This window comes from Mus caroli, chromosome 18, assembly GCF_900094665.2.
Source record: "Mus caroli chromosome 18, CAROLI_EIJ_v1.1, whole genome shotgun sequence".
Classification (NCBI taxonomy): Eukaryota; Metazoa; Chordata; class Mammalia; order Rodentia; family Muridae; genus Mus; species Mus caroli.
The window spans coordinates 1,156,762-1,166,222 of NC_034587.1; the positions used below are offsets into that span (position 1 = coordinate 1,156,762).

At 40.4% G+C, this 9,461-nt stretch overlaps 1 pseudogene across 1 annotated transcript; it reads left to right on the top strand.

The window, feature by feature from the left end:
• The first annotated feature begins 6,299 nt into the window (after positions 1–6,299).
• On the top strand, positions 6,300–7,421 carry LOC110285092 (annotated as a pseudogene). The gene has a single exon (XR_002377020.1). The product of XR_002377020.1 is annotated as a protein arginine N-methyltransferase 1 pseudogene (transcript).
• Positions 7,422–9,461: the final 2,040 nt, after the last annotated feature.

The following is a 9,461-nucleotide window of genomic DNA, read 5'->3' on the forward strand; positions in this document are numbered from 1 at the left end:
CTCTTTTCCCTTTCCCTTCCTTTCCCTCTGCTTCTTTCCCCTTTCTTCCCTCTCTCCCCTGTTCTTCAGAGTGGTCTCCTCTGTAGCCCAGGGACCTCAAACCTTTACCTTCCTCCCTTCCTACTACTGAGATTACAGTCATTCCCTGATTGGTCTTAAAGTCTTACACCAGTCCTGTTACTTGTCTGCTCCTAACTCTGATTCCTAACTAACCCAAGTGTGATTGCCTGGGCTTAGAGAGGGCCTCAAAACCTCACCAGTCTGTCTCCATCACAGCCATGGTTAACTCTGATTGCTAGTCAACCTGCTCCTTTCTCATCCACCAGCTTGCTCCCTTACAGTTATTCCTTAAGGAACAGTGAGTAATTGAGTACCACATATGGACCACAGACTGTTTTAGAGGTGGGGGTTGTGCAGGAAAGAAGTGGGGGAACAAGACAGAAGATCACTGCAGTGGTGGGTTTAATGTGTTAGCAGGCTTCAAATTGTGTAGGAAATTTTTGATTTTTTTTTTCCTTTTTGAGACAAGGTTTCATGAGCTCAGGTTGGCAACGAGTTTGCAGGCTAGCTTAAGGTTGACTTCAAACTTCTGCTCTTCCTGCCTCCATCTCTTGAGTGATCACAGCATGAGCCGTTGAGCCTGGCCAGACTGATCCAGAGAGCTGTGTGTCAGGTACTGGATCTCCCTACATTTCATACCCACTCTTAGGCCCATTTTCAAATCCTAACGTATTAGCTAACTCTTGCTAATATGTTGCACAAGTAGCCATAAACATTCAGGGTTCTAAAACAGGAAGCTTCCTGTGGCCGAGGCAGTTGGACAGGTTATTCTCACATGGAAGGGCAGAACCTCCCAGGGTGATGTATAGAAACATGGGAAATGACAGTAGCTTTTCTGGGGATTCCACTAATGAAGAGAGTCATATGATCAAGACCAACACTGCTGTATCTCAATAGAGCTGCTCAATGTCAAGCTCAAAGCCAATATTTCTTATTTACATTCTGGAAGTTGTTTCCAGGGTGCCACTGTGAAACTTGGTATGCCCATATTCTTGTTAAAGTCAATATTGTACCAGTTTACAAACTAAAGAGTCTGTTGACCATATCCTGGCCTCACCCATGTGCTCTGTTGTCATATGTGAGAATCATGTCTACTACACACCTCAAATTACAATGTTTCTGTTTTCTTTCTGAGATGGGAGACTCATGTACCACCCCAGACTGGCCTTGAACTCACTACGTAGTCAGAGGCTGGCTTTTTATTCCTTCTGCTTCTACCTTCCAAATGCTAGGATTACAGATGTACATCAACGTGTCTGGTGAAAATGTTTGTTTTACTAACGATCATGCAAACTTACAGAGTAAGAGGAAAGGACTTGTCAATAGTTACCATTTCTATTGTTGCTCATCATCTCCTGTAGTTCCAGGTTTCTGTCTGTCGTGGTTGTTAGTGTTGATTGCCACCTTGACAGAATCTAGAATGGTCTGAGAGATAAGCCTCTGGGCTCTCTTGTAAGGGATTATCTTGATGGGAATACTTTCCTAAGGGCAGGAAGAAGATGCTGGCTGGGCAAGATGGGAAGGTTTAGCACCATAATTGAAGTCATTTTCTCTGCTTCCCAATGGTGGATGCAGTACAATCGGATGCTTCAAGCTACCAACACCTGCTCTTCACCAAGATGGACTGCACCCTGGAATAAATTCTTTCTCTCTTAAGATGCTTTTGCCTCGTGGTACTTTATTGCAGCAGCAGGGAAAGAAACGGACACTGCGTGCTACTGTTTCTCTGTATCCTGAAGAAGAAGCATTGTTCAGTTAGCATTGACTATCTATCACCAATATCTCCCACTGCTCCGACTCTGGCTTCTGATTGTCTGAAAGTGTCTTTATTTTGCTTTCACTTTTGAAGTAAAGTTGAACCTAATAAAAAAATTGATAGTGACAAACTTTCTTAAATAATCTGTTTTCCTTCACTCTTATGCTGAGAACCCTGTGGTAGTTTAAATAAGAACATACTTATTTACATGCTTAGTCCCCAGTTAATGAACTGTTTGGAAAGGACAAGATGTGTCACTAGGAAGGAACTTTGAGGTTTTAAAAAAGCCCACACAACGGGAGGTGGTGGCGCATGCCTTTAATCCCAGCACTTGGGAGGCAGAGGCAGAGGCAGGCAGATTTCTGAGTTCGAGGCCAGCCTGGTCTACAAAGTGAGTTCCAGGACAGCCAGGGCTATACAGAGAAAACCCTGTCTCAAAAAACAAACAAACAAACAAAAAAACAAAAAGCCCACACAAGGTGCTCTTGTGCTCTTTCCCTCTCTCTCTTTCTCTCCCTCCCTCTCCTCACTCTCTCCTCTGCCTTATGCCTGCAGATCAGGATGCAAAGCTCTCAGCTTTTGCTCCAGCACCATGCATGTCTGCTTGCTGCCATGATGATCACTGAATAACTCTCTGAAACTGTAATCAAGCTCTCAATTAAATCCTTTCTTTTTCAAGTTATATTAGTCATGGTGTCTCTTCACAGCAACAGAACAGTAACAAAGACAGCAGTTGTTACCATGAAGCAGCATATTGCTGTAACAGGCCTGACTGTGTGCTGTTTGTTGGTGACATGTGAAAGGCTTTGGACTTGTACTATAAAAGGTTTAGGGAATATGGAGGTCTTTGTACTCACAGACATGCACTAAAGAAACCTAGAATGTAAAGCAGGCAGGGTTGTTCCTTCAAGGGAAGGAATGCAAAACCTGTGTCCCTTCCAGAAAGCTAGAGAGGATGTGCTGTTTTGCCTGGCAACCTTTGTACACTATGTATGGCCAAAGACTTTTTTGGCAGCAGACCTTCTTCTGGGCCCTTCTTAAAACCTTGTTTTTCTCAGTTAGTCTGTTCTGTAGAGCCTATTTTTATGAAAGGTGACATATGTACCTTATGACATATGTAAGCTTTGTACATTTAGGATAGAGTTAATCATTGTAAGAATAGTTTCCATCAGATTGTGCTGTGTTTAAATAAAACAATCCAGGGTCAGACTCCCAGAGTTTAAACCAATGCTGGCTACTGAGTTGTGTTGTGCTAAAACTGCATTCTCTAGTTTCTCACGCTGCCTGTGAAGGTCACAAAGACACCCCTGCCCAGAAAAAAGCAGTCAAATGCTTTAAGCAAGGCTTACTGGGCCAATCTAGTAGGAACATGGAAGACAGTGGTTTTAAAAATAGTGGATTACAGGTTTCAGAGGGAAAGAATATTAGCAAGTGGTTTAGACCACTCTTGTGGACTTTTGGCCAAGAATATGGCTGGCTGCTTTTTACACTAGTCCTAAAAATTTGCCAGGAGCTAAATTGAAGAGTTTTTGGATAATGGCATTATCAAAGCAGTTTCAAGACAGTCTAGTATTGACTGTATTATGTAGTTACTAGTTATCATTCTTATACAGATCTACAATTGAAAAGGAGCAATCTAAACAAAGAAAAGTACAAAATATACAGTTTGAGGAGAAAAGAAACACCAGTAACTGCATTGTTGGAGTCTAGTCCTGTGTTCAAGGAGATAGAAAGCTTAAGAAAAGGTCTGAATGAAAAGAAAAGCTAAATGGAATAAAGTGGTGTCTTCATACCCCCACCCAGTTAAGCTTCCAACTTGTAAAAGAGTATTTAAAAAAAGCTTAGCCTGTAAAGGATATCATCTCACCAGAAAGCTTATGTAAATGTAATTCAATGAAGGACCCAGATTCCAGCCCCATAGAGCAGAAAAACTTGTAAGCTTCTGTCATATGGCTCTGGCTTTAAAGTCAACATATACAGGAAAGGGTTATGGAATCTTCCTCTACAGTTAAGGAAAACATTTAAGTGCCTTTGCAGCTGGGCGTGGTGGTGCACGCCTTTAATCCCAGCACTTGGGAGGCAGAGGCAGGCAGATTTCTGAGTTCGAGGCCAGCCTAGTCTACAAAGTGAGTTCCAGGACAGCCAGGGCTACACAGAGAAACCCTGTCTCGAAACCCTCCCCACCCAAAAGAAGAAGAAGAAGAAGAGGGCTGGAGAGGCCATTGCATGAAGCTATGAAGATGAAGCCTGAATTATGTTGTAGACCCTAAGATATAAGAAATACCAGAGTTGTGGGATATCTGACAAGGAGATCTGCTAACAGGGTGTGGAACCAGCCCCAAAGAAAGAAGTGGGTTGTAGTCAACAAAGCTAAAAGGAGTGGGAGATCGAAAGAGAACTTTGACATCAGACATGGAGATGCAGAGTTTGGACTATGCCCAGCAGGTTTTCAGTCTTGTATTATTCAGTATTTCTTTATTATGTACCTTCCCTCCCCTTTCAAATAGCAATGTATAGTGAGAATTTTGGTTTCTTTAAAATAAAAGCCACAGAAATATTATGAGAATATATTTTTGTTTTAATCTCTGATGTGGGATATGGGGCTGCTTCAGGTTGTCCACAGCAGCTGACTATGATTTGCCTCATGCTCTAGCAGGGTATGGTTTTTCTACCTGCAGATAGTTTCTGCAAGTGTGTGAATTTGGAATTCTAGGGACTTTTCAGACAATGTATAAATGCTAGAGCCCTGATAGAAAGGGCCATTTGGCCTGTTGGTGGTTGAATGCTGTTGGTCACAGTTGGTTGCAGTTTGTCAAGAAGTCATGTGAAGAAATGAAAAGAAGAAATTAGATCCCCTAACTGCGAAGATCAAGCTTGACCCAAGGAACTCCATGTTCAAAATCAGCAGGAAGTAGCCTAATGATAACATCACCACCTTCTCCTCTATTCTTTTTTATCTCCCACCTAGTGTTGTGAGGCTGAAATAATGGAAGAAGAGGAGTGCAGAAGGGTAAAAGAAAAAAATTCTACAAAGTTGCTATAGGTCCAGCTACAGTGATGTATATTCTGTGCCAATTTATGTTGGAAATGTGTGATATGCTTTCTTATTTTGATTTGCAAGGGGTAACAGTTAAGACATTACCTTAAGACTCAGAAGAGACTTGGGACTTTTAAACAATGTTGAGACCGTAGAAGACTATGGGACTTTTGGAGTTGAACTAAATGCAGTTTTTTATTATGATATAGCTATAAGCATATGGAGACAAGTGAGTGGAAAGAGGTGGTTTGAATGAGAATACTCCCATAGGCTCATGTATTTGTATACTTGATTTTGAAAAGAATTAGGTCACTGGGTGTGGGATTTGAGGCTTTAAAAGCCCAACTACAGGTCCAGTCTCTCTCTCTCTCTCTCTCTCTCTCTCTCTCTCTCTCTCTCTCTCTCTCTCTCTCTCTCTCTCTCCTTGCTGTTTGAAGGTCAGATTGTAAATATCTCAACTTCTGCTCCAGCACCATGCATGTCTGTACCCCACCTTGATGATTGTGAACTAACCCTCTGAAACTTTAAGCAAACCCTTTTTAATTTCTTTTTATATAAATAAGAATTGCCTTAGTTATAATGTCTCTCCACAGCAATAAAACATCAACTATAATAAACCTCTTTCTGTGAAACCCTTCATTCCTCAGAAGCTGTACCAATTCTGTTTAGAGATTTATTTTCTGGCCATTGTACTGTAAGAGGGAACATTCTGAAAGGATTTGAGTTTAACTGGCTTTAGCTCTGGAGCAGAAGGAACAACTGTATCTAATTTCAGAGGCTTTATCACACATCCAGAGAAGCAGAACATGCTATTATGTAACAATTATAAAATGTTATAAGACAGTTAAACGGATGAAAACTTATAAATAAAATAAATATTGTTTCTTCAAGTTGTCCTCTTGCCTCCCCATGTGCACTCACACATCCACACACAGAATGAATAAATTAAGAAAAATGTCTAAAATGTCAACTTCATTGATATATGAAAAATTTAACATATAGTAAGAAAGGAATTTATCAAAATGTTCATCATACTTATGACTATAACTGTTAAATATACTTAATATGGAAGATCACGAGTGAATGGAAAAATGGTCTATGCTCTTAGAGCTGAATATAAATAACATTGTATAACTTATGTAGAAAAGTAAATGTTTAAAAATCAATGGATGAAAATGGAGTTTAAATTAGATTCATGAATATCTGGAAACCTACAGACAACATATAAACAGTGGCCTTGCAAATCAGCTCAGAAAAGGTAGCTTGTTTAATAAGCAGTGATGTCCAGGAACTGTCCAAGTAGAGGAAAACAAACCTAGAATTTAATCAGCATAACATCAAAAACAAAATTCAGGTTGATTAAGGTGTAGAAAGTTAAATAATAGAAATTCCACAAAGGGAGGGGTCTTGGAGGCCAGAGGACTCAGGTGAAGATGGTGTCAGTCAAGTCCACGTGAACTGCATCATGGAGGATTCCTGTGGCCAAGCAAAAAGTAGTGAGAAGCCTAATGCTGAGGACATGACATCCAAACACTACTACTTTGACTCCTATGCCCACTTTGGCATCCACAAGGAGATGCTGAAGGATGAGGTACACAGCCTCACATACTGCAACTCCATGTTTCACAACCAGGATCTCTTCAAAGACCAGGTGGTGCTGGATGTGGGCTCAGGCACTGGCATCCTTTGCATGTTGGCTGCCAAAGCAGGAGCCGTAAGATTATTGGGATTGAGTGTTCCAGTATCTCTGATTATGCTGTGAAGATTGTCAAAGCCAACAATTTAGACCATGTGGCAATCATCATCAAGGGCAAGGTGGAGGAGGTAGAGCTGCCCATGGAGAAAGTGGATATCATCAGGGAGTGGATGAATTACAGCCTCTTCTGAGTCCATGCTCAACACCATACTGCACATTCATGACAAGTGGCTGGCACCCGATGGCCTCATCTTCCCAGACTGGGCCACCCTGTATGTGACAGACATTGAGGACTGACAGTATAAAGACTACAAAATCCACTGGTGGGAGAATGTATATAGCTTTGATATGTCCTGCATTAAAGACGTGGCCATCAAGGAGCCCCTGGTGGACATGGTGGACCCAAAGCAGCTGGTCACCAATGCCTGCCTCATAAAGGANGTGGACATCTACACAGTCAAGGTGGAGGACCTGACCTTCACCTCCCCCTTCTGCTTGCAAGTGAAGAGGAATGACTACATGCATGTACTGGTGGCCTACTTCAACATCGAGTTCACAGAAGCCATAAGAGGACTGGCTTCTCCACCAGTCCTGAGTCCCTGTACACACATTGGAAATAGACTATGTTCTTCATGGAGGACTATCTAACAGTGAAGATTGGCAAGGAGATCTTTGGCACCATTGTAATGAGGCCCAACGCCAAAAACAATCGTTACTTGGACTTTACCATCAACCTGGAATTCACGGGTCAGCTGTGTGAGCTCTCTTGTTCCACAGACTATCGGATATGCAGAAGGGGGCTCGAGGGCTGGGCTTGGGGGATGGGAGGATACATTGTGACTGTGTTTTTCATAACTTATGTTTTTATATGATTGCATTTATGCCAATAAATCCTCAGATGACCAGCTCTGGGGGCTGGGGTAGTTCAGTAAAATAATAATAATAATAATTAAAAAGGAGGAAGGAAGGAAGAAAGGAAGGAAGAAAGGAAGAAAGAAAGAAAGAAAGAAAGAAAGAAAGAAAGAAAGAAAGAAAGAAAGAAATTCCAGAAGAAATTTGCAACATTATTTGTATAATTTTAGGAGTAACTTCTTAGGTAGGGTAGAAAAAGAGAGGTCCAGCTGTGCTGGTGAGCACCTATAATCACAAAACACCTGTGTGCTGGTGCGCATCTGTAATCATGACACTTGGGTATTAGATGTAGAAAAGCCAGGAGCTCAAGGCCAACCTCAGCTACATAGCAAGTTCCAGACTAGCCTGGGATATATGAGACCTTGTTTCAAAATACAAAACACAAAATCAATAAATGAAAGTAAAATCTATTATATCTCTCTCTCTATCTCTTTCTCTCTATATATCTCTATCTATCTATCTACCTACCTATCTATATCTATATCTTTTAGCAAAGGAGAGGCAGAGATGGTTGTGCATCCTCATGCCATGTCTGGACAGTGATTGTCCAACCAGAAATCATCTAATGATGCTATGTGACTGTCTCAGCAATGGAAGTGACTGTGACATTGCCAGGGTTGAGGAGGCCTTGGGAAGGGTGCTGACTTTTCTACCACTGTTCTGAAGCACAGTATGGATGAGCCTAAGACAGACAGAGTCATGTGCCCAAGTCATCTCTTAGCTGCGACACATCATCATTGTATTGTTGCAAGGATGAAAAAGAAATTGATATTATTTTAACTGCAGAGAATATGAGCTTTGTATTCAGAATTGAATTACGTTGTCCAAATCAGAACACAAAAAATACAACTCCATATAAACGAACAGCCCTCTAGTTGATAGACTTTCTTAGCAGGCATGAAAGCACAAAATAGATAAACCACCTACAAAGAAACCAAAAAACCAATCAAATTGGCAAAAATTAAAAGAATGAAGCACAGAGGAGCTTTCAGGAGAATTATGGGTAGAAATGTGCCACACTACAGTGCTGACTGGAATAACCTCTAGCATAAAGGTTGAAATTAGATACTTACTGAACACTTGGCTCATGTGCATTTCGTTTTCTTAGTCCTATCAGAAGAATGTAGTTTGCAGATAAAGAAGTCCCTAAATTTAAACACACACTGGAATTGAAGAGGGAAGTTAAGTGGTACCATGGGTGGGATAATCAGACAGCTTTGTAGTGTCATATGTAATAGAAGATACTTTGGCCAGGTCAAATGCTGTCATTAAAAACAAACACATAGATAGACTCTTCCTTTGTACAGGAGGCAAAGACCAATAGATATCTAAAATCAAATATAGCATGTTAATCTAGCTTTAATCCAGATCAGAACAAAAGTTATAATGAGTAGTTGGGAGAAATTTGAAAATGTGTCAAGTATCTGGTAATCATATAAACTACTTTAAATTACTTTTGGCATGGCAGAGGTTGTGTATTCACTTGGGAGTCATGATGAAATATGTGGATTTAGGGTTGCAATAGTTCTAAGTGAACTACCAAGCAGTATAGCAAATATAACTGCATATGCTTCTAGACAGCGATAAAGCAAAATGTATACATTCTGTATCCTCAGCTTCATTGTAAGAACCTACCACATAATAAAGGTACTAACACATAAAATTAAACATGTATAGATATTTTCACCTTGTGGCTTATTGAGATGAATAGCTATAAACAATCACTGATAAGAGGTGAAGACATAGTGCCTTCATGACATAAAATCCTCCATGTCAACTAAGACAAATGAGTTACATTTGTCTGTATTGGCTTGAAACATAAACACATGGCACATATGCAAGAAAGAGATTACATAACAATGGTATACCCATGAAGCCATTTGTATAGAACAATATTAATAAAAATCTTATTTTCTAAGTATCTGTCAATCATCTATATACCTATCTGCCATCTGTTAACATCTGTTTATCATTTATGGATATATACATATATATCATAT